This window comes from Ambystoma mexicanum, chromosome 14 (genome assembly GCF_040938575.1).
Source record: "Ambystoma mexicanum isolate Mex_15411 chromosome 14, UKY_AmexF1_1, whole genome shotgun sequence".
Classification (NCBI taxonomy): domain Eukaryota; kingdom Metazoa; phylum Chordata; class Amphibia; order Caudata; family Ambystomatidae; genus Ambystoma; species Ambystoma mexicanum.
The window spans coordinates 12,264,790-12,290,938 of NC_090940.1; positions in this window are offsets into that span (position 1 = coordinate 12,264,790).

The following is a 26,149-nucleotide window of genomic DNA, read 5'->3' on the forward strand; positions in this document are numbered from 1 at the left end:
TAATGTGTATTCCAGGTGTGAGCTCTCAGGCTATGCAGGGATTACTGTGTATTCCCGGTGTGAGTTCTCAGGCTACGCTGGGATTAATGTGTATTCCAGATGTGTGCTCTCAAGCTAGCGGGGAGTAATGTGTATTCCAGGTGTGATTTCTCAGGCTATGCAGGGATTAATGTGTATTCCAGGTGTGAATTCTCAGGCTATGCGGGGGATTAATGTGAACTCCAGGTGTGAGTTCTCAGGCTACTCTGGGATTAATGTGCATTCCAGGTGTGTGTTCTCAGGCTATGCAGGGACTAATGTGTATTCCAGTTGTGAGCTCTCAAACTAGCAGAGATTAATGTGTGTTCCAGGTGTGAGCTCTCAAACTAGCAGAGATTAATGTGTATTCCAGGTGTGAGTTCTCAGGCTACGCAGGGATTAATGTGTATTCCAGGTGTGTGCTCTCAAACTAGCGGGATTAATGTGTATTCCAGGTGTGAGCTCTCAGGCTATGCAGGGATTACTGCATATTCCACGTGTGAGTTCTCAGGCTAGGCTGGGATTAATGTGTATTCCAGATGTGTGCTCTCAAGCTAGCGGGGAGTAATGTGTATTCCAGGTGTGATTTCTCAGGCTATGCAGGGATTAATGTGTATTCCAGGTGTGAGTTCTCAGGCTATGCAGGGGATTAATGTGTGTTCCAGGTGTGAATTCTCAGGCTACTCAGGGATTAATGTGGATTCCAGGTGTGATATCTCACGCTACACGGGGGATTAATGCATATTCCAGGTATTAGCTCTCAAAATACACTTCGATTAATGTGTATTCCAGGTGTGAGCTCTCAAACTAGCAGAGATTAATGTGTATTCCAGGTGTGAGCTCTCAAACTAGCAGAGATTAATGCCTATTCCAGGTGTGAGCTCTCAGGCTACGTGGGGGATTAACGTGAATTCCAGGTGTGAGCTCCCAAGCTACCCTGGGATTAATGTGTATTGCAGGTGTGAGTTCTCAGGGCACACAGGGATTAATGTGTATTCCAAGTGTGAGCTCTCAAACTACGCAGGATTACTGTGTATTCCAGGTGTGAGTTCTCAGGCTACACAGGGGATTCATGTGTATTCCAGGTTTGAGCTCTCAAACTACGCAGGGGATTAATGCCTATTCCAGGTGTGAGCTCTCAGCCTACGTGGGGGATTAATGTGTATTCCAGGTGTGAGCTCTCAAGATAGCAGGGATTAATGTGTATTCCAGGTATGAGTTCTCAGGCTACGCAGGGATTAATGCATATTCCAGGTGTGAGTTCTCAGTGTATTGCAGGTGTGAGTTCTCAGGCTATGCGGGGGATTAATGTGTATTCCAGGTCTGTGCTCTCAAGCTACTCAGGGATTAATGTGTATTCCAGGTGTGATATCTCACGCTACGTGGTGGATTAATGCATATTCCAGGTATGAGCTCTCAAAATACACTTGGATTAATGTTTATTCCAGGTGTGTGTTCTCAGGCTATGCAGGGATTAATGTGTATTCCAGGTGTGAGTTCTCAGGCTATGCAAGGATTAATGTGTATTCCAGGTGTGAGCTCTCAAACTAGCAGAGATTAATGTGTATTCCAGGTGTGAGCTCTCAAACTAGCAGAGATTAATGTGTATTCCAGGTGTGAGCTCTCATGCTACGTGGGGATTAATGCATATTCCAGGTGTGAGCTCTCAGGCTATGCAGGGGATTAATGCATATTCCAGGTGTGAGATCTCAAGCTACTCAGGGATTAATGTGTATTCCAGGTGTGATATCTCACGCTACGCGGTGGATTAATGCATATTCCAGGTATGAGCTCTCAAATTACACTTGGATTAATGTTTATTCCAGGTGTGTGTTCTCAGGCTATGCAGGGATTAATGTGTATTCCAGGTGTGAGTTCTCAGGCTATGCAGGAATTAATGTGTATTCCAGGTGTGAGCTCTCAAACTAGCAGAGATTAATGTGTATTCCAGGTGTGAGCTCTCAAACTAGCAGAGATCAATGTGTATTCCGGGTGTGAGCTCTCATGCTACGTGGGGATTAATGCATATTCCAGGTGTGAGCTCTCAGGCTATGCAGGGGATTAATGTGTATCCAAGGTGTGAGCTCTCAAGCTACGCAGGGGATTAATGCCTATTGCAGGTGTGAGCTCTCAGGCTATGCAGGGTATTAATGCATATTCCAGGTGTGAGCACTCAAGCTAGCGGGGATTGATGTGTATTCCAGGTGTGAGCTCTCATGCTACATAGGGGATTAATGCCTATTCCAGGTGTGAGCTCTCAGGCTACGCAGGGGATTAATGCATATTCCAGGTGTGAGCTATGAGGCTACGCAGGGATTAATGCGAATGACAGGTGTGAGCTCTCAGGCTACTCAGGCGAATAATGCCTATTCCAGGTGTGAGCTCTCAAACTAGCAAAGATTAATGCCTATTCGAGGTGTGAACTCTCAGGCTACGTGGGGGATTAATGTTTATTCCAGGTGTGAGCTCCCAAGCTACGCTGGGATTAATGTGTATTGCAGGTGTGAGTTCTCAGGGTACACAGGGATTAATGTGTATTCCAGGTGTGAGCTCTCAAACTAGCAGAGATTAATGTGTATTCCAGGTGTGAGTTCTCAGGCTACGCAGGGATTAATGTGTATTCCAGGTGTGTGCTCTCAAACTAGCGGGATTAATGTGTATTCCAGGTGTGAGCTCTCAGGCTATGCAGGGATTACTGCGTATTCCAGGTGTGAGTTCTCAGGCTACGCTGGGATTAATGTGTATTCCAGATGTGTGCTCTCAAGCTAGCGGGGAGTAATGTGTATTCCAGGTGTGATTTCTCAGGCTATGCAGGGATTAATGTGTATTCCAGGTGTGAGTTCTCAGGCTATGCAGGGGATTAATGTGTGTTCCAGGTGTGAATTCTCAGGCTACTCAGGGATTAATGTGGATTCCAGGTGTGATATCTCACACTACACGGGGGATTAATGCATATTCCAGGTATGAGCTCTCAAAATACACTTCGATTAATGTGTATTTCAGGTGTGTGTTCTCAGGCTATGCAGGGATTAATGTGTATTCCAGGTGTGAGTTCTTAGGTTATGCAGGGATTAATGTGTATTCCAGGTGTGAGCTCTCAAACTAGCAGAGATTAATGTGTATTCCAGGTGTGAGCACTCAAACTAGCAGAGATTAATGTGTATTCCAGGTGTGAGCTCTCAAACTAGCAGAGATTAATGCCTATTCCAGGTGTGAGCTCTCAGGCTACGTGGGGGATTAACCTGAATTCCAGGTGTGAGCTCCCAAGCTACGCTGGGATTAATGTGTATTGCAGGTGTGAGTTCTCAGGGTACACAGGGATTAATGTGTATTCCAGGTGTGAGCTCTCAAACTACGCAGGATTACTGTGTATTCCAGGTGTGAGTTCTCAGGCTACACAGGGGATTCATGTGTATTCCAGGTTTGAGCTCTCAAAATACGCAGGGGATTAATGCCTATTCCAGGTGTGAGCTCTCAGCCTACGTGGGGGATTAATATGTATTCCAGGTGTGAGCTCTCAAGATAGCTGGGATTAATGTGTATTCCAGGTATGAGTTCTCAGGCTACGCAGGGATTAATGCATATTCCAGGTGTGAGTTCTCAGTGTTTTGCAGGTGTGAGTTCTCAGGCTATGCGGGGGATTAATGTGTATTCCAGGTCTGTGCTCTCAAGCTACTCAGGGATTAATGTGTATTCCAGGTGTGATATCTCACGCTACGTGGTGGATTAATGCATATTCCAGGTATGAGCTCTCAAAATACACTTGGATTAATGTTTATTCCAGGTGTGTGTTCTCAGGCTATGCAGGGATTAATGTGTATTCCAGGTGTGAGTTCTCAGGCTATGCAAGGATTAATGTGTATTCCAGGTGTGAGCTCTCAAACTAGCAGAGATTAATGTGTATTCCAGGTGTGAGCTCTCATGCTACGTGGGGATTAATGAATATTCCAGGTGTGAGCTCTCAGGCTATGCAGGGGATTAATGCATATTCCAGGTGTGAGCTCTCAAGCTACTCAGGGATTAATGTGTATTCCAGGTGTGATATCTCACGCTACGCGGTGGATTAATGCATATTCCAGGTATGAGCTCTCAAAATACACTTGGATTAATGTTTATTCCAGGTGTGTGTTCTCAGGCTATGCAGGGATTAATGTGTATTCCAGGTGTGAGTTCTCAGGCTATGCAGGAATTAATGTGTATTCCAGGTGTGAGCTCTCAAACTAGCAGAGATTAATGTGTATTCCAGGTGTGAGCTCTCAAACTAGCAGAGATCAATGTGTATTCCAGGTGTGAGCTCTCATGCTACGTGGGGATTAATGCATATTCCAGGTGTGAGCTCTCAGGCTATGCAGGGGATTAATGTGTATCCAAGGTGTGAGCTCTCAAGCTACGCAGGGGATTAATGCCTATTGCAGGTGTGATCTCTCAGGCTATGCAGGGTATTAATGCATATTCCAGGTGTGAGCTATGAGGCTACGCAGGGATTGATGTGTATTCCAGGTGTGAGCTCTCATGCTACATAGGGGATTAATGCCTATTCCAGGTGTGAGCTCTCAGGCTACGCAGGGGATTCATGCATATTCCAGGTGTGAGCTATGAGGCTACGCAGGGATTAATGCGAATGACAGGTGTGAGCTCTCAGGCTACTCAGGCGAATAATGCCTATTCCAGGTGTGAGCTCTCAAACTAGCAGAGATTAATGCCTATTCGAGGTGTGAACTCTCAGGCTACGTGGGGGATTAATGTGTATTCCAGGTGTGAGCTCCCAAGCTACGCTGGGATTAATGTGTATTGCAGGTGTGAGTTCTCAGGGTACACAGGGATTAATGTGTATTCCAGGTGTGAGCTCTCAAACTACGCAGGATTACTGTGTATTCCAGGTGTGAGTTCTCAGGCTACACAGGGGATTAATGCGTATTCCAGGTGTGAGCTCTCAAACTACGCAAGGGATTAATGCCTATTCCAGGTATGAGCTCTCAGGCTACGTGGGGGATTAATGTGTATTCCAGGTGTGAGCTCTCAAGATACGCGGGGATTAATGTGTATTCCAGGTGTGAGCTCTCAAACTAGCAGAGATTAATGTGTATTCCAGGTGTGAGCTCTCATGCTACGTGGGGATTAATGCATATTCCAGGTGTGAGCTCTCAAGCTACACAGGGATTCATGTGTATTCCAGGTGTGAGCTCTCAGGCTATGCAGGGATTACTGTGTATTCCAGGTGTGAGCTCTCAGGCTATGTGGGGATTCATGCATATTCCAGGTGTGAGCTCTCAGGCTATGTGGGGATTCATGCATATTCCAGGTGTGAGCTCTCAGGCTACGCTGGGGATTAATGCGTATTCCAGGTGTGAGCTCTCAGGCTATGCAGGGATTAATGTGTATTCCAGGTTTGAGCTCTCAGGCTACGTGGGGATTCATGCGTATTCCATGTGTGAGATCTCAGGGGACTCTGGGATTAAAGCGTATTCCAGGTGTGAGCTCTTAGGCTACGCGGGGGATTAATGCATATTCCAGGTGTGAGCTCTCAAGCTATGCAGGGATTCATGTGTATTCCAGGCGTGAGTTCTCAGGCTACGCAGGGATTAATGTGTATTCCAGGTGTGTGCTCTCAAACTAGCAGGGATTAGTGTGTATTCCAGGTGTGAGCTCTCAGGCTATGCAGGTGTCGAAGTAGAAAGTATATTGTGCCTCCTATTGTAATAAATATATTAATATTGGCCTACGCCAAGCTGCTCGAAAGTCGCTTGCGAAAGAAATCTGTGTTGCAAGGTCCTGACCTTAAATCCATGTAAGCCGCCATTTTAGATCAAACCGCCATTTTAGGATTTGTTGTGTAAAAGTCACCCTGTGAGCTAAAATTGTGGACGACGTCATTCCACAATACAACATGGCCGTCTTGACCTCTGTACATTGCTAATGTGTAGCTTGCCTACAGGCCACTTGTTGAGGACGTGAACTGCGACCTTGTCCTTTGTTGACCTATGTGTAGAAGGATTACTCGTGCAATGAAACTAATCCACGAGCATATGTTGAGACACTGTATTCAAATACTGAACGAAGAACATCTGTTTGAACTACATTGTATTAATGTTTAAGAAGGCCTGCATGGAAAACTCTAGAATACAGTTATTGCATATGCTTGTTGATACATGTATTAAAGGCATACCAATTATATGCGGTTATTTGAGACTTGGCACGAACCCTAGATCGGTGATGTATTAAAAGGAATATTAACCTGAAGTGGGGCTGGACATCGCACCCACTAAATGTATAAAAAGCGAATGCATTCTAATGTACAGGGTCTCTCACTGAACACACTGAACCACGCTGGAGTTCGTTGTGTTGTACTGAGGGCCGATAGCTATCTGATTTTGCTCTGTTTTTGTAACTGGATTCAGTATAAAATAAAGTACTTTGTATGTTCCTTTGTAACCCGTGTTCGGTGTATTTCCTTTTGGGGTACTCAGCCTAGATATTCTTTTTCTGTTTTCGCACAGGGATTACTGCGTATTCCAGGTGTGAGTTCTCATGCTACGCAGGGATTAATGTGTATTCCAGGTGTGTGCTCTCAAGCTAGCAGGGATTAATGTGTACTCCAGGTGTGATTTCTCAGGCTACGCAGGGATTAATGCGTATTCCAGCTGTGAGTTCTCAAGCTAGCGGGGAGTAATGTGTATTCCAGGTGTGAGTTCTCAGGCTACGCAGGGATTAATGTGTATTCCAGGTGTGAGTTCTCAGGCTACGCAGGGAATTAATGTGTATTCCAGGTGTGAGTTATCAGGCTACGCAGGGATTGATGTGTATTCCAGGTGTGAGTTCTCAGGCTATGCGGGGGATTAATGCGTATTACAGGTGTGAGCTCTCAAGATACACTGGGATTAATGCAGGTGTGAGTTCTCAAACTAGCAGGGATTAATGTGTATTCCAGTTGTGAGTTCTCAGGCTATGCAGGGATTAGTGCATATTCCAGGTGTGAGTTCTCAGGCTATGCAGGGATTAACGTGTATTCCAGGTGTGTGCTCTGAAGCTGCGCAGGGATTATTGCGTATTTCAGGTGTGAGCTTTCAGGCTATGGAGGGGATTAATGCGTATTCCAGGTGTGAGCTCTCAGGCTACGCAGGGATTAATGCATATTCCAGGTGTGAGTTCTCAGGCTACATGGGGATTATTGCGTATTCCAGGTGTGAGCTCTCAAGCTACGCAGGGATTAATGCCTATTCCAGGTGTTAGTTCTCAAACTACGCGGGGATTAATGTGTATTGCAGGTGTGAGGTCTCAGGGTACGCAGGGATTAATGTGTATTCCGTGTGTGAGCGCTCAAGCTGCGTGGGGGATTAATGCGTATTCCAGGTGTGAGCTCTCAAGCTAGCAGGGATTCATGTGTATTCCAGGTGTGAGCTCTCAAGCTACGCAGGGGATTAATGCCTATTCCAGGTGTGAGCTCTCAGGCTATGCAGGGATTAATGCATATTTCAGGTGTGAGTTCTCAGGCTATGCAGGATTAATGTGTATTCCAGGTGTGAGCTCTCAGGCTATGTGGGGATTCATGCATATTCCAGGTGTGAGCTCTCGGGCTGCTCTGGGATTAAAGCCTATTCCAGGTGTGAGCTCTCAGGCTACACGGGGGATTAATGCATATTCCAGGTGTGAGCTCTCAAGCTACACAGGGATTCATGTGTATTCCAGGTGTGAGCTCTCAGGCTATGCAGGGATTAATGTGTATTCCAGGTGTGAGCTCTCAGGCTATGTGGGGATTCATGCATATTCCAGGTGTGAGCTCTCAGGCTATGTGTGGATTCATGCATATTCCAGGTGTGAGCTCTCAGGCTACGCTGGGGATTAATGCGTATTCCAGGTGTGAGCTCTCAGGCTATGCAGGGATTCATGTGTAATCCAGGTTTGAGCTCTCAGGCTACGTGGGGATTCATGCGTATTCCATGTGTGAGATCTCAGGGGACTCTGGGATTAAAGCGTATTCCAGGTGTGAGCTCTTAGGCTACGCGGGGGATTAATGCATATTCCAGGTGTGAGCTCTCAAGCTATGCAGGGATTCATGTGTATTCCAGGTGTGAGTTCTCAGGCTACGCAGGAATTAATGTGTATTCCAGGTGTGTGCTCTCAAACTAGCAGGGATTAATGTGTATTCCAGGTGTGAGCTCTCAGGCTATGCAGGTGTCGAAGTAGAAAGTATATTGTGCCTCCTATTGTAATAAATATATTAATATTGGCCTACGCCAAGCTGCTCGAAAGTCGCTTGCGAAAGAAATCTGTGTTGCAAGGTCCTGACCCTAAATCCATGTAAGCCGCCATTTTAGATCAAACCGCCATTTTAGGATTTGTTGTGTAAAAGTCACCCTGTGAGCTAAAATTGTGGACGACGTCATTCCACAATACAACATGGCTGTCTTGACCTCTGTACATAGCTAATGTGTAGCTTGCCTACAGGCCACTTGTTGAGGTTGTGAACTGCGACCTTGTCCTTTGTTGACCTATGTGTAGAAGGATTACTCGTGCAATGAAACTAATCCACGAGCATATGTTGAGACACTGTATTCAAATACTGAACGAAGAACATCTGTTTGAACTACATTGTATTAATGTTTAAGAAGGCCTGCATGGAAAACTCTAGAATACACAGTTATTGCATATGCTTGTTGATACATGTATTAAAGGCATACCAATTATATGCGGTTATTTGAGACTTGGCACGAACCCTAGATCGGTGATGTATTAAAAGGAATATTAACCTGAAGTGGGGCTGGACATCGCACCCACTAAATGTATAAAAAGCGAATGCATTCTAATGTACAGGGTCTCTCACTGAACACACTGAACCACGCTGGAGTTCGTTGTGTTGTACTGAGGGCCGATAGCTATCTGATTTTGCTCTGTTTTTGAAACTGGATTCAGTATAAAATAAAGTACTTTGTATGTTCCTTTGTAACCCGTGTTCGGTGTATTTCCTTTTGGGGTACTCAGCCTAGATATTCTTTTTCTGTTTTCACACAGGGATTACTGCGTATTCCAGGTGTGAGTTCTCATGCTACGCAGGGATTAATGTGTATTCCAGGTGTGTGCTCTCAAGCTAGCAGGGATTAATGTGTACTCCAGGTGTGAGTTCTCAGGCTATGCAGTGATTAATGCGTATTCCAGCTGTGAGTTCTCAAGCTAGCGGGGAGTAATGTGTATTCCAGGTGTGAGTTCTCAGGCTACGCAGGGATTAATGTGTATTCCAGGTGTGAGTTCTCAGGCTACGCAGGGAATTAATGTGTATTCCAGGTGTGAGTTATCAGGCTACGCAGGGATTGATGTGTATTCCAGGTGTGAGTTCTCAGGCTACGCGGGGGATTAATGTGTATTCCAGGTGTGAGTTATCAGGCTACGCAGGGATTGATGTGTATTCCAGGTGTGAGTTCTCAGGCTACGCGGGGGATTAATGCGTATTCCAGGTGTGAGCTCTCAAGCTAGCAGGGATTGATGTGTATTCCAGGTGTGAGTTCTCAGGCTACGCGGGGGATTAATGTGTATTCCAGGTGTGAGTTCTCAAACTAGTAGGGATTAATGTGTATTCCAGTTGTGAGTTCTCAGGCTATGCAGGGATTAGTGCATATTCCAGGTGTGAGTTCTCAGGCTATGCAGGGATTAACGTGTATTCCAGGTGTGTGCTCTGAAGCTGCGCAGGGATTATTGCGTATTTCAGGTGTGAGCTTTCAGGCTATGGAGGGGATTAATGCGTATTCCAGGTGTGAGCTCTCAGGCTACGCAGGGATTAATGCATATTCCAGGTGTGAGTTCTCAGGCTACATGGGGATTATTGCGTATTCCAGGTGTGAGCTCTCAAGCTACACAGGGATTAATGCGTATTCCAGGTGTTAGTTCTCAGGCTACGCGGGGGATTAATGCGTATTCCAGGTGTGAGCTCTCAAACTACGCGGGTATTAATGTGTATTGCAGGTGTGAGGTCTCAGGGTACGCAGGGATTAATGTGTATTCCGTGTGTGAGCGCTCAAGCTGCGTGGGGGATTAATGCGTATTCCAGGTGTGAGCTCTCAAGCTAGCAGGGATTCATGTGTATTCCAGGTGTGAGCTCTCAAGCTACGCAGGGGATTAATGCCTATTCCAGGTGTGAGCTCTCAGGCTACGCAGGGATTAATGCATATTTCAGGTGTGAGTTCTCAGGCTACGTGGGGATTATTGCGTATTCAAAGTAGGAGCTCTCAGGCTACGTGTGGGATTAATGCATATCCAGGTGTGAGCTCTCAGGCTATGCCGGGATTAATGTGTATTCCAGGTGTGAACTCTCAGGCTATGCAGGATTAATGTGTATTCCAGTTGTGAGCTCTCAGGCTATGTGGGGATTCATGCATATTCCAGGTGTGAGCTCTCAGGCTGCTCTGGGATTAAAGCCTATTCCAGGTGTGAGCTCTCAGGCTACGCGGGGGATTAATGCATATTCCAGGTGTGAGCTCTCAAGATACACTGGGATTAATGCAGGTGTGAGTTCTCAAACTAGCAGGGATTAATGTGTATTCCAGTTGTGAGTTCTCAGGCTATGCAGGGATTAGTGCATATTCCAGGTGTGAGTTCTCAGGCTATGCAGGGATTAACGTGTATTCCAGGTGTGTGCTCTGAAGCTGCGCAGGGATTATTGCGTATTTCAGGTGTGAGCTTTCAGGCTATGGAGGGGATTAATGCGTATTCCGGGTGTGAGCTCTCAGGCTACGCAGGGATTAATGCATATTCCAGGTGTGAGTTCTCAGGCTACATGGGGATTATTGCGTATTCCAGGTGTGAGCTCTCAAGCTACGCAGGGATTAATGCCTATTCCAGGTGTTAGTTCTCAAGCTACGCGGGGGATTAATGCGTATTCCAGGTGTGAGCTCTCAAACTACGCGGGGATTAATGTGTATTGCAGGTGTGAGGTTTCAGGGTACGCAGGGATTAATGTGTATTCCGTGTGTGAGCGCTCAAGCTGCGTGGGGGATTAATGCGTATTCCAGGTGTGAGCTCTCAAGCTAGCAGGGATTCATGTGTATTCCAGGTGTGAGCTCTCAAGCTACGCAGGGGATTAATGCCTATTCCAGGTGTGAGCTCTCAGGCTACACAGGGATTAATGCATATTTCAGGTGTGAGTTCTCAGGCTACGTGGGGATTATTGCGTATTCCAAGTAGGAGCTCTCAGGCTACGTGTGGGATTAATGCATATCCAGGTGTGAGCTCTCAGGCTATGCCGGGATTAATGTGTATTCCAGGTGTGAATTCTCAGGCTACTCAGGGATTAATGTGGATTCCAGGTGTGATATCTCACGCTACACGGGGGATTAATGCATATTCCAGGTATGAGCTCTCAAAATACACTTCGATTAATGTGTATTTCAGGTGTGTGTTCTCAGGCTATGCAGGGATTAATGTGTATTCCAGGTGTGAGTTCTTAGGTTATGCAGGGATTAATGTGTATTCCAGGTGTGAGCTCTCAAACTAGCAGAGATTAATGTGTATTCCAGGTGTGAGCTCTCAAACTAGCAGAGATTAATGTGTATTCCAGGTGTGAGCTCTCAAACTAGCAGAGATTAATGCCTATTCCAGGTGTGAGCTCTCAGGCTACGTGGGGGATTAACGTGAATTCCAGGTGTGAGCTCCCAAGCTACGCTGGGATTAATGTGTATTGCAGGTGTGAGTTCTCAGGGTACACAGGGATTAATGTGTATTCCAGGTGTGAGCTCTCAAACTACGCAGGATTACTGTGTATTCCAGGTGTGAGTTCTCAGGCTACACAGGGGATTCATGTGTATTCCAGGTTTGAGCTCTCAAAATACGCAGGGGATTAATGCCTATTCCAGGTGTGAGCTCTCAGCCTACGTGGGGGATTAATATGTATTCCAGGTGTGAGCTCTCAAGATAGCTGGGATTAATGTGTATTCCAGGTATGAGTTCTCAGGCTACGCAGGGATTAATGCATATTCCAGGTGTGAGTTCTCAGTGTATTGCAGGTGTGAGTTCTCAGGCTATGCGGGGGATTAATGTGTATTCCAGGTCTGTGCTCTCAAGCTACTCAGGGATTAATGTGTATTCCAGGTGTGATATCTCACGCTACGTGGTGGATTAATGCATATTCCAGGTATGAGCTCTCAAAATACACTTGGATGAATGTTTATTCCAGGTGTGTGTTCTCAGGCTATGCAGGGATTCATGTGTATTCCAGGTGTGAGTTCTCAGGCTATGCAAGGATTACTGTGTATTCCAGGTGTGAGCTCTCAAACTAGCAGAGATTAATGTGTGTTCCAGGTGTGAGCTCTCAAACTAGCAGAGATTAATGTGTATTCCAGGTGTGAGCTCTCATGCTACGTGGGGATTAATGAATATTCCAGGTGTGAGCTCTCAGGCTATGCAGGGGATTAATGCATATTCCAGGTGTGAGCTCTCAAGCTACTCAGGGATTAATGTGTATTCCAGGTGTGATATCTCACGCTACGCGGTGGATTAATGCATATTCCAGGTATGAGCTCTCAAAATACACTTGGATTAATGTTTATTCCAGGTGTGTGTTCTCAGGCTATGCAGGGATTAATGTGTATTCCAGGTGTGAGTTCTCAGGCTATGCAGGAATTAATGTGTATTCCAGGTGTGAGCTCTCAAACTAGCAGAGATTAATGTGTATTCCAGGTGTGAGCTCTCAAACTAGCAGAGATCAATGTGTATTCCAGGTGTGAGCTCTCATGCTACGTGGGGATTAATGCATATTCCAGGTGTGAGCTCTCAGGCTATGCAGGGGATTAATGTGTATCCAAGGTGTGAGCTCTCAAGCTACGCAGGGGATTAATGCCTATTGCAGGTGTGATCTCTCAGGCTATGCAGGGTATTAATGCATATTCCAGGTGTGAGCACTCAAGCTAGCAGGGATTGATGTGTATTCCAGGTGTGAGCTCTCATGCTACATAGGGGATTAATGCCTATTCCAGGTGTGAGCTCTCAGGCTACGCAGGGGATTCATGCATATTCCAGGTGTGAGCTATGAGGCTACGCAGGGATTAATGCGAATGACAGGTGTGAGCTCTCAGGCTACTCAGGCGAATAATGCCTATTCCAGGTGTGAGCTCTCAAACTAGCAGAGATTAATGCCTATTCGAGGTGTGAACTCTCAGGCTACGTGGGGGATTAATGTGTATTCCAGGTGTGAGCTCCCAAGCTACGCTGGGATTAATGTGTATTGCAGGTGTAAGTTCTCAGGGTACACAGGGATTAATGTGTATTCCAGGTGTGAGCTCTCAAACTACGCAGGATTACTGTGTATTCCAGGTGTGAGTTCTCAGGCTACACAGGGGATTAATGCGTATTCCAGGTGTGAGCTCTCAAACTACGCAGGGGATTAATGCCTATTCCAGGTATGAGCTCTCAGGCTACGTGGGGGATTAATGTGTATTCCAGGTGTGAGCTCTCAAGATACGCGGGGATTAATGTGTATTCCAGGTGTGAGCTCTCAAACTAGCAGAGATTAATGTGTATTCCAGGTGTGAGCTCTCATGCTACGTGGGGATTAATGCATATTCCAGGTGTGAGCTCTCAAGCTACACAGGGATTCATGTGTATTCCAGGTGTGAGCTCTCAGGCTATGCAGGGATTACTGTGTATTCCAGGTGTGAGCTCTCAGGCTATGTGGGGATTCATGCATATTCCAGGTGTGAGCTCTCAGGCTATGTGGGGATTCATGCATATTCCATGTGTCAGCTCTCAGGCTACGCTGGGGATTAATGCGTATTCCAGGTGTGAGCTCTCAGGCTATGCAGGGATTAATGTGTATTCCAGGTTTGAGCTCTCAGGCTACATGGGGATTCATGCGTATTCCATGTGTGAGATCTCAGGGGACTCTGGGATTAAAGCGTATTCCAGGTCTGAGCTCTTAGGCTACGCGGGGGATTAATGCATATTCCAGGTGTGAGCTCTCAAGCTATGCAGGGATTCATGTGTATTCCAGGCGTGAGTTCTCAGGCTACGCAGGGATTAATGTGTATTCCAGGTGTGTGCTCTCAAACTAGCAGGGATTAGTGTGTATTCCAGGTGTGAGCTCTCAGGCTATGCAGGTGTCGAAGTAGAAAGTATATTGTGCCTCCTATTGTAATAAATATATTAATATTGGCCTACGCCAAGCTGCTCGAAAGTCGCTTGCGAAAGAAATCTGTGTTGCAAGGTCCTGACCTTAAATCCATGTAAGCCGCCATTTTAGATCAAACCGCCATTTTAGGATTTGTTGTGTAAAAGTCACCCTGTGAGCTAAAATTGTGGACGACGTCATTCCACAATACAACATGGCCGTCTTGACCTCTGTACATTGCTAATGTGTAGCTTGCCTACAGGCCACTTGTTGAGGACGTGAACTGCGACCTTGTCCTTTGTTGACCTATGTGTAGAAGGATTACTCGTGCAATGAAACTAATCCACGAGCATATGTTGAGACACTGTATTCAAATACTGAACGAAGAACATCTGTTTGAACTACATTGTATTAATGTTTAAGAAGGCCTGCATGGAAAACTCTAGAATACAGTTATTGCATATGCTTGTTGATACATGTATTAAAGGCATACCAATTATATGCAGTTATTTGAGACTTGGCACGAACCCTAGATCGGTGATGTATTAAAAGGAATATTAACCTGAAGTGGGGCTGGACATCGCACCCACTAAATGTATAAAAAGCGAATGCATTCTAATGTACAGGGTCTCTCACTGAACACACTGAACCACGCTGGAGTTCGTTGTGTTGTACTGAGGGCCGATAGCTATCTGATTTTGCTCTGTTTTTGTAACTGGATTCAGTATAAAATAAAGTACTTTGTATGTTCCTTTGTAACCCGTGTTCGGTGTATTTCCTTTTGGGGTACTCAGCCTAGATATTCTTTTTCTGTTTTCGCACAGGGATTACTGCGTATTCCAGGTGCGAGTTCTCATGCTACGCAGGGATTAATGTGTATTCCAGGTGTGTGCTCTCAAACTAGCAGGGATTAATGTGTACTCCAGGTGTGATTTCTCAGGCTACGCAGGGATTAATGCGTATTCCAGGTGTGAGTTCTCATGCTACGCAGGGATTAATGTGAATTCCAGGTGTGTGCTCTCAAGCTAGCAGGGATTAATGTGTACTCCAGGTGTGATTTCTCAGGCTACGCAGGGATTAATGCGTATTCCAGCTGTGAGTTCTCAAGCTAGCGGGGAGTAATGTGTATTCCAGGTGTGAGTTCTCAGGCTACGCAGGGATTAATGTGTATTCCAGGTGTGAGTTCTCAGGCTACGCAGGGAATTAATGTGTATTCCAGGTGTGAGTTATCAGGCTACGCAGGGATTGATGTGTATTCCAGGTGTGAGTTCTCAGGCTACGCGGGGGATTAATGCGTATTCCAGGTGTGAGCTCTCAAGATACACTGGGATTAATGCAGGTGTGAGTTCTCAAACTAGCAGGGATTAATGTGTATTCCAGTTGTGAGTTCTCAGGCTATGCAGGGATTAGTGCATATTCCAGGTGTGAGTTCTCAGGCTATGCAGGGATTAACGTGTATTCCAGGTGTGTGCTCTGAAGCTGCGCAGGGATTATTGCGTATTTCAGGTGTGAGCTTTCAGGCTATGGAGGGGATTAATGCGTATTCCAGGTAGGAGCTCTCAGGCTACGCAGGGATTAATGCATATTCCAGGTGTGAGTTCTCAGGCTACATGGGGATTATTGCGTATTCCAGGTGTGAGCTCTCAAGCTACGCAGGGATTAATGCCTATTCCAGGTGTTAGTTCTCAGGCTACGCGGGGGATTAATGCGTATTCCAGGTGTGAGCTCTCAAACTACGCGGGGATTAATGTGTATTGCAGGTGTGAGGTCTCAGGGTACGCAGGGATTAATGTGTATTCCGTGTGTGAGCGCTCAAGCTGCGTGGGGGATTAATGCGTATTCCAGGTGTGAGCTCTCAAGCTAGCAGGGATTCATGTGTATTCCAGGTGTGAGCTCTCAAGCTACGCAGGGGATTAATGCCTATTCCAGGTGTGAGCTCTCAGGCTATGCAGGGATTAATGCATATTTCAGGTGTGAGTTCTCAGGCTATGCAGGATTAATGTGTATTCCAGGTGTGAGCTCTCAGGCTATGTGGGGATTCATGCACATTCCAGGTGTGAGCTCTCGGGCTGCTCTGGGATTAAAGCCTATTCCAGGTGTGAGCTCTCAGGCTACACGGGGGATTAATGCATATTCCAGGTGTGAGCTCTCAAGCTACACAGGGATTCATGTGTATTACAGGTGTGAGCTCTCAGGCTATGCAGGGATTAATGTGTATTCCAGGTGTGAGCTCTCAGGCTATGTGGGGATTCATGCATATTCCAGGTGTGAGCTCTCAGGCTATGTGTGGATTCATGCATATTCCAGGTGTGAGCTCTCAGGCTACGCTGGGGATTAATGCGTATTCCAGGTGTGAGCTCTCAGGCTATGCAGGGATTAATGTGTAATCCAGGTTTGAGCTCTCAGGCTATGTGGGGATTCATGCGTATTCCATGTGTGAGATCTCAGGGGACTCTAGGATTAAAGCATATTCCAGGTGTGAGCTCTTAGGCTACGCGGGGGATTAATGCATATTCCAGGTGTGAGCTCTCAAGCTATGCAGGGATTCATGTGTATTCCAGGTGTGAGTTCTCAGGCTACGCAGGAATTAATGTGTATTCCAGGTGTGTGCTCTCAAACTAGCAGGGATTAATGTGTATTCCAGGTGTGAGCTCTCAGGCTATGCAGGTGTCGAAGTAGAAAGTATATTGTGCCTCCTATTGTAATAAATATATTAATATTGGCCTACGCCAAGCTGCTCGAAAGTCGCTTGCGAAAGAAATCTGTGTTGCAAGGTCCTGACCCTAAATCCATGTAAGCCGCCATTTTAGATCAAACCGCCATTTTAGGATTTGTTGTGTAAAAGTCACCCTGTGAGCTAAAATTGTGGACGACGTCATTCCACAATACAACATGGCTGTCTTGACCTCTGTACATAGCTAATGTGTAGCTTGCCTACAGGCCACTTGTTGAGGTTGTGAACTGCGACCTTGTCCTTTGTTGACCTATGTGTAGAAGGATTACTCGTGCAATGAAACTAATCCACGAGCATATGTTGAGACACTGTATTCAAATACTGAACGAAGAACATCTGTTTGAACTACATTGTATTAATGTTTAAGAAGGCCTGCATGGAAAACTCTAGAATACACAGTTATTGCATATGCTTGTTGATACATGTATTAAAGGCATACCAATTATATGCGGTTATTTGAGACTTGGCACGAACCCTAGATCGGTGATGTATTAAAAGGAATATTAACCTGAAGTGGGGCTGGACATCGCACCCACTAAATGTATAAAAAGCAAATGCATTCTAATGTACAGGGTCTCTCACTGAACACACTGAACCACGCTGGAGTTCGTTGTGTTGTACTGAGGGCCGATAGCTATCTGATTTTGCTCTGTTTTTGTAACTGGATTCAGTATAAAATAAAGTACTTTGTATGTTCCTTTGTAACCCGTGTTCGGTGTATTTCCTTTTGGGGTACTCAGCCTAGATATTCTTTTTCTGTTTTCACACAGGGATTACTGCGTATTCCAGGTGTGAGTTCTCATGCTACGCAGGGATTAATGTGTATTCCAGGTGTGAGTTCTCAGGCTACGCGGGGGATTAATGTGTATTCCAGGTGTGAGTTATCAGGCTACGCAGGGATTGATGTGTATTCCAGGTGTGAGTTCTCAGGCTACGCGGGGGATTAATGTGTATTCCAGGTGTGAGTTATCAGGCTACGCAGGGATTGATGTGTATTCCAGGTGTGAGTTCTCAGGCTACGCGGGGGATTAATGTGTATTCCAGGTGTGAGTTCTCAAACTAGTAGGGATTAATGTGTATTCCAGTTGTGAGTTCTCAGGCTATGCAGGGATTAGTGCATATTCCAGGTGTGAGTTCTCAGGCTATGCAGGGATTAACGTGTATTCCAGGTGTGTGCTCTGAAGCTGCGCAGGGATTATTGCGTATTTCAGGTGTGAGCTTTCAGGCTATGGAGGGGATTAATGCGTATTCCAGGTGTGAGCTCTCAGGCTACGCAGGGATTAATGCATATTCCAGGTGTGAGTTCTCAGGCTACATGGGGATTATTGCGTATTCCAGGTGTGAGCTCTCAAGCTAAACAGGGATTAATGCGTATTCCAGGTGTTAGTTCTCAGGCTACGCGGGGGATTAATGCGTATTCCAGGTGTGAGCTCTCAAACTACGCGGGGATTAATGTGTATTGCAGGTGTGAGGTCTCAGGATACGCAGGGATTAATGTGTATTCCGTGTGTGAGCGCTCAAGCTGCGTGGGGGATTAATGCATATTCCAGGTGTGAGCTCTCAAGCTAGCAGGGATTCATGTGTATTCCAGGTGTGAGCTCTCAAGCTACGCAGGGGATTAATGCCTATTCCAGGTGTGAGCTCTCAGGCTACGCAGGGATTAATGCATATTTCAGGTGTGAGTTCTCAGACTACGTGGGGATTATTGCGTATTCCAAGTAGGAGCTCTCAGGCTACGTGTGGGATTAATGCATATCCAGGTGTGAGCTCTCAGGCTATACCGGGATTAATGTGTATTCCAGGTGTGAGCTCTCAGGCTATGCAGGATTAATGTGTATTCCAGTTGTGAGCTCTCAGGCTATGTGGGGATTCATGCATATTCCAGGTGTGAGCTCTCAGGCTGCTCTGGGATTAAAGCCTATTCCAGGTGTGAGCTCTCAGGCTACGCGGGGGATTAATGCATATTCCAGGTGTGAGCTCTCAAGATACACTGGGATTAATGCAGGTGTGAGTTCTCAAACTAGCAGGGATTAATGTGTATTCCAGTTGTGAGTTCTCAGGCTATGCAGGGATTAGTGCATATTCCAGGTGTGAGTTCTCAGGCTATGCAGGGATTAACGTGTATTCCAGGTGTGTGCTCTGAAGCTGCGCAGGGATTATTGCGTATTTCAGGTGTGAGCTTTCAGGCTATGGAGGGGATTAATGCGTATTCCAGGTGTGAGCTCTCAGGCTACGCAGGGATTAATGCATATTCCAGGTGTGAGTTCTCAGGCTACATGGGGATTATTGCGTATTCCAGGTGTGAGCTCTCAAGCTACGCAGGGATTAATGCCTATTCCAGGTGTTAGTTCTCAGGCTACGCGGGGGATTAATGCGTATTCCAGGTGTGAGCTCTCAAACTACGCGGGGATTAATGTGTATTGCAGGTGTGAGGTCTCAGGGTACGCAGGGATTAATGTGTATTCCGTGTGTGAGCGCTCAAGCTGCGTGGGGGATTAATGCGTATTCCAGGTGTGAGCTCTCAAGCTAGCAGGGATTCATGTGTATTCCAGGTGTGAGCTCTCAAGCTACGCAGGGATTAATGCATATTTCAGGTGTGAGTTCTCAGGCTACGTGGGGATTATTGCGTATTCCAAGTAGGAGCTCTCAGGCTACGTGTGGGATTAATGCATATCCAGGTGTGAGCTCTCAGGCTATGCCGGGATTAATGTGTATTCCAGGTGTGAGCTCTCAGGCTATGCAGGATTAATGTGTATTCCAGGTGTGAGCTCTCAGGCTATGTGGGGTTTCATGCATATTCCAGGTGTGAGCTCTCAGGCTGCTCTGGGATTAAAGCCTATTCCAGGTGTGAGCTCTCAGGCTATGCGGGGGATTAATGCATATTCCAGGTGTGAGCTCTCAAGCTACACAGGGATTCATGTGTATTCCAGGTGTGAGCTCTCAGGCTATGCAGGGATTAATGTGTATTCCAGGTGTGAGCTCTCAGGCTATGTGGGGATTCATGCATATTCCAGGTGTGAGCTCTCAGGCTATGTGTGGATTCATGCATATTCCAGGTGTGAGCTCTCAGGCTACGCTGGGGATTAATGCGTATTCCAGGTGTGAGCTCTCAGGCTATGCAGGGATTAATGTGTAATCCAGGTTTGAGCTCTCAGGCTACGTGGGGATTCATGCGTATTCCATGTGTGAGATCTCAGGGGACTCTGGGATTAAAGCGTATTCCAGGTGTGAGCTCTTAGGCTATGCAGGGATTCATGTGTATTCCAGGTGTGTGCTCTCAAACTAGCAGGGATTAATGTGTATTCCAGGTGTGAGCTCTCAGGCTATGCAGGTGTCGAAGTAGAAAGTATATTGTGCCTCCTATTGTAATAAATATATTAATATTGGCCTACGCCAAGCTGCTCGAAAGTCGCTTGCGAAAGAAATCTGTGTTGCAAGGTCCTGACCCTAAATCCATGTAAGCCGCCATTTTAGATCAAGCCGCCATTTTAGGATTTGTTGTGTAAAAGTCACCCTGTGAGCTAAAATTGTGGACGACGTCATTCCACAAGACAACATGGCCGTCTTGACCTCTGTACATAGCTAATGTGTAGCTTGCCTACAGGCCACTTGTTGAGGTTGTGAACTGTGACCTTGTCCTTTGTTGACCTATGTGTAGAAGGATTACTCGTGCAATGAAACTAATCCACGAGCATATGTTGAGACACTGTATTCAAATACTGAACGAAGAACATCTGTTTGAACTACATTGTATTAATGTTTAAGAAGGCCTGCATGGAAAACTCTAGAATACACAGTTATTGCATATGCTTGTTGATACATGTATTAAAGGCATACCAATTATATGCGGTTATTTGAGACTTGGCACGAACCCTAGATCGGTGATGTATTAAAAGGAATATTAACCTGAAGTGGGGCTGGACATCGCACCCACTAAATGTATAAAAAGCGAATGCATTCTAATGTACAGGGTCTCTCACTGAACACACTGAACCACGCTGGAGTTCGTTGTGTTGTACTGAGGGCCGATAGCTATCTGATTTTGCTCTGTTTTTGTAACTGGATTCAGTATAAAATAAAGTACTTTGTATGTTCCTTTGTAACCCGTGTTCGGTGTATTTCCTTTTGGGGTACTCAGCCTAGATATTCTTTTTCTGTTTTCACACAGGGATTACTGCGTATTCCAGGTGTGAGTTCTCATGCTACGCAGGGATTAATGTGTATTCCAGGTGTGTGCTCTCAAGCTAGCAGGGATTAATGTGTATTCCAGGTGTGAGTTCTCAGGCTACGCAGGGAATTAATGTGTATTCCAGGTGTGAGTTATCAGGCTACGCAGGGATTGATGTGTATTCCAGGTGTGAGCTCTCAAGATACACTGGGATTAATGCAGGTGTGAGTTCTCAAACTAGCAGGGATTAATGTGTATTCCAGTTGTGAGTTCTCAGGCTATGCAGGGATTAGTGCATATTCCAGGTGTGAGTTCTCAGGCTATGCAGGGATTAACGTGTATTCCAGGTGTGTGCTCTGAAGCTGTGCAGGGATTATTGCATATTCCAGGTGTGAGTTCTCAGGCTATGCAGGGATTAACGTGTATTCCAGGTGTGTGCTCTGAAGCTGCGCAGGGATTATTGCGTATTTCAGGTGTGAGCTTTCAGGCTATGGAGGGGATTAATGCGTATTCCAGGTGTGAGCTCTCAGGCTACGCAGGGATTAATGCATATCCCAGGTGTGAGTTCTCAGGCTACATGGGGATTATTGAGTATTCCAGGTGTGAGCTCTCAAGCTACGCAGGGATTAATGTGTATTCCAGGTGTTAGTTCTCAGGCTACGTGGGGGATTAATGCGTATTCCAGGTGTGAGCTCTCAAACTACGCGGGGATTAATGTGTATTCCAGGTGTGAGTTCTCAGGGTATGCAGGGGTTAATGTGTATTCCAGGTGTGAGTTCTCAGGCTATGCAGGATTAATGTGTATTCCAGGTGTGAGTTCTCAGGCTACGCGGGGATTAATGTGTATTCCAGGTGTGTGCTCTCAAGCTAGCAGGGATTAATGTGTATTCCAGGTGTGAGCTCTCAGGCTACGCAGGTATTAATGCATATTTCAGGTGTGAGTTCTCAAACTAGTGGGGAGTAATGTGTATTCCGGGTGTGATTTCTCAGGCTACGCGGGGGATTAATGTGTATTCCAGGTGTGAGTTATCAGGCTACGCAGGGATTGATGTGTATTCCAGGTGTGAGTTCTCAGGCTACGCGGGGGATTAATGTGTATTCCAGGTGTGAGTTATCAGGCTACGCAGGGATTGATGTGTATTCCAGGTGTGAGTTCTCAGGCTACGCGGGGGATTAATGTGTATTCCAGGTGTGAGTTCTCAAACTAGTAGGGATTAATATGTATTCCAGTTGTGAGTTCTCAGGCTATGCAGGGATTAGTGCATATTCCAGGTGTGAGTTCTCAGGCTATGCAGGGATTAACGTGTATTCCAGGTGTGTGCTCTGAAGCTGCGCAGGGATTATTGCGTATTTCAGGTGTGAGCTTTCAGGCTATGGAGGGGATTAATGCGTATTCCAGGTGTGAGCTCTCAGGCTACGCAGGGATTAATGCATATTCCAGGTGTGAGTTCTCAGGCTACATGGGGATTATTGCGTATTCCAGGTGTGAGCTCTCAAGCTAAACAGGGATTAATGCGTATTCCAGGTGTTAGTTCTCAGGCTACGCGGGGGATTAATGCGTATTCCAGGTGTGAGCTCTCAAACTACGCGGGGATTAATGTGTATTGCAGGTGTGAGGTCTCAGGATACGCAGGGATTAATGTGTATTCCGTGTGTGAGCGCTCAAGCTGCGTGGGGGATTAATGCGTATTCCAGGTGTGAGCTCTCAAGCTAGCAGGGATTCATGTGTATTCCAGGTGTGAGCTCTCAAGCTACGCAGGGGATTAATGCCTATTCCAGGTGTGAGCTCTCAGGCTACGCAGGGATTAATGCATATTTCAGGTGTGAGTTCTCAGGCTACGTGGGGATTATTGCGTATTCCAAGTAGGAGCTCTCAGGCTACGTGTGGGATTAATGCATATCCAGGTGTGAGCTCTCAGGCTATACCGGGATTAATGTGTATTCCAGGTGTGAGCTCTCAGGCTATGCAGGATTAATGTGTATTCCAGTTGTGAGCTCTCAGGCTATGTGGGGATTCATGCATATTCCAGGTGTGAGCTCTCAGGCTGCTCTGGGATTAAAGCCTATTCCAGGTGTGAGCTCTCAGGCTACGCGGGGGATTAATGCATATTCCAGGTGTGAGCTCTCAAGATACACTGGGATTAATGCAGGTGTGAGTTCTCAAACTAGCAGGGATTAATGTGTATTCCAGTTGTGAGTTCTCAGGCTATGCAGGGATTAGTGCATATTCCAGGTGTGAGTTCTCAGGCTATGCAGGGATTAACGTGTATTCCAGGTGTGTGCTCTGAAGCTGCGCAGGGATTATTGCGTATTTCAGGTGTGAGCTTTCAGGCTATGGAGGGGATTAATGCGTATTCCAGGTGTGAGCTCTCAGGCTACGCAGGGATTAATGCATATTCCAGGTGTGAGTTCTCAGGCTACATGGGGATTATTGCGTATTCCAGGTGTGAGCTCTCAAGCTACGCAGGGATTAATGCCTATTCCAGGTGTTAGTTCTCAGGCTACGCGGGGGATTAATGCGTATTCCAGGTGTGAGCTCTCAAACTACGCGGGGATTAATGTGTATTGCAGGTGTGAGGTCTCAGGGTACGCAGGGATTAATGTGTATTCCGTGTGTGAGCGCTCAAGCTGCGTGGGGGATTAATGCGTATTCCAGGTGTGAGCTCTCAAGCTAGCAGGGATTCATGTGTATTCCAGGTGTGAGCTCTCAAGCTACGCAGGGATTAATGCATATTTCAGGTGTGAGTTCTCAGGCTACGTGGGGATTATTGCGTATTCCAAGTAGGAGCTCTCAGGCTACGTGTGGGATTAATGCATATCCAGGTGTGAGCTCTCAGGCTATGCCGGGATTAATGTGTATTCCAGGTGTGAGCTCTCAGGCTATGCAGGATTAATGTGTATTCCAGGTGTGAGCTCTCAGGCTATGTGGGGTTTCATGCATATTCCAGGTGTGAGCTCTCAGGCTGCTCTGGGATTAAAGCCTATTCCAGGTGTGAGCTCTCAGGCTATGCGGGGGATTAATGCATATTCCAGGTGTGAGCTCTCAAGCTACACAGGGATTCATGTGTATTCCAGGTGTGAGCTCTCAGGCTATGCAGGGATTAATGTGTATTCCAGGTGTGAGCTCTCAGGCTATGTGGGGATTCATGCATATTCCAGGTGTGAGCTCTCAGGCTATGTGTGGATTCATGCATATTCCAGGTGTGAGCTCTCAGGCTACGCTGGGGATTAATGCGTATTCCAGGTGTGAGCTCTCAGGCTATGCAGGGATTAATGTGTAATCCAGGTTTGAGCTCTCAGGCTACGTGGGGATTCATGCGTATTCCATGTGTGAGATCTCAGGGGACTCTGGGATTAAAGCGGATTCCAGGTGTGAGCTCTTAGGCTATGCAGGGATTCATGTGTATTCCAGGTGTGTGCTCTCAAACTAGCAGGGATTAATGTGTATTCCAGGTGTGAGCTCTCAGGCTATGCAGGTGTCGAAGTAGAAAGTATATTGTGCCTCCTATTGTAATAAATATATTAATATTGGCCTACGCCAAGCTGCTCGAAAGTCGCTTGCGAAAGAAATCTGTGTTGCAAGGTCCTGACCCTAAATCCATGTAAGCCGCCATTTTAGATCAAGCCGCCATTTTAGGATTTGTTGTGTAAAAGTCACCCTGTGAGCTAAAATTGTGGACGACGTCATTCCACAAGACAACATGGCCGTCTTGACCTCTGTACATAGCTAATGTGTAGCTTGCCTACAGGCCACTTGTTGAGGTTGTGAACTGTGACCTTGTCCTTTGTTGACCTATGTGTAGAAGGATTACTCGTGCAATGAAACTAATCCACGAGCATATGTTGAGACACTGTATTCAAATACTGAACGAAGAACATCTGTTTGAACTACATTGTATTAATGTTTAAGAAGGCCTGCATGGAAAACTCTAGAATACACAGTTATTGCATATGCTTGTTGATACATGTATTAAAGGCATACCAATTATATGCGGTTATTTGAGACTTGGCACGAACCCTAGATCGGTGATGTATTAAAAGGAATATTAACCTGAAGTGGGGCTGGACATCGCACCCACTAAATGTATAAAAAGCGAATGCATTCTAATGTACAGGGTCTCTCACTGAACACACTGAACCACGCTGGAGTTCGTTGTGTTGTACTGAGGGCCGATAGCTATCTGATTTTGCTCTGTTTTTGTAACTGGATTCAGTATAAAATAAAGTACTTTGTATGTTCCTTTGTAACCCGTGTTCGGTGTATTTCCTTTTGGGGTACTCAGCCTAGATATTCTTTTTCTGTTTTCACACAGGGATTACTGCGTATTCCAGGTGTGAGTTCTCATGCTACGCAGGGATTAATGTGTATTCCAGGTGTGTGCTCTCAAGCTAGCAGGGATTAATGTGTATTCCAGGTGTGAGTTCTCAGGCTACGCAGGGAATTAATGTGTATTCCAGGTGTGAGTTATCAGGCTACGCAGGGATTGATGTGTATTCCAGGTGTGAGCTCTCAAGATACACTGGGATTAATGCAGGTGTGAGTTCTCAAACTAGCAGGGATTAATGTGTATTCCAGTTGTGAGTTCTCAGGCTATGCAGGGATTAGTGCATATTCCAGGTGTGAGTTCTCAGGCTATGCAGGGATTAACGTGTATTCCAGGTGTGTGCTCTGAAGCTGTGCAGGGATTATTGCATATTCCAGGTGTGAGTTCTCAGGCTATGCAGGGATTAACGTGTATTCCAGGTGTGTGCTCTGAAGCTGCGCAGGGATTATTGCGTATTTCAGGTGTGAGCTTTCAGGCTATGGAGGGGATTAATGCGTATTCCAGGTGTGAGCTCTCAGGCTATGCAGGGATTAATGCATATTCCAGGTGTGAGTTCTCAGGCTACATGGGGATTATTGAGTATTCCAGGTGTGAGCTCTCAAGCTACGCAGGGATTAATGTGTATTCCAGGTGTTAGTTCTCAGGCTACGTGGGGGATTAATGCGTATTCCAGGTGTGAGCTCTCAAACTACGCGGGGATTAATGTGTATTCCAGGTGTGAGTTCTCAGGGTATGCAGGGGTTAATGTGTATTCCAGGTGTGAGTTCTCAGGCTATGCAGGATTAATGTGTATTCCAGGTGTGAGTTCTCAGGCT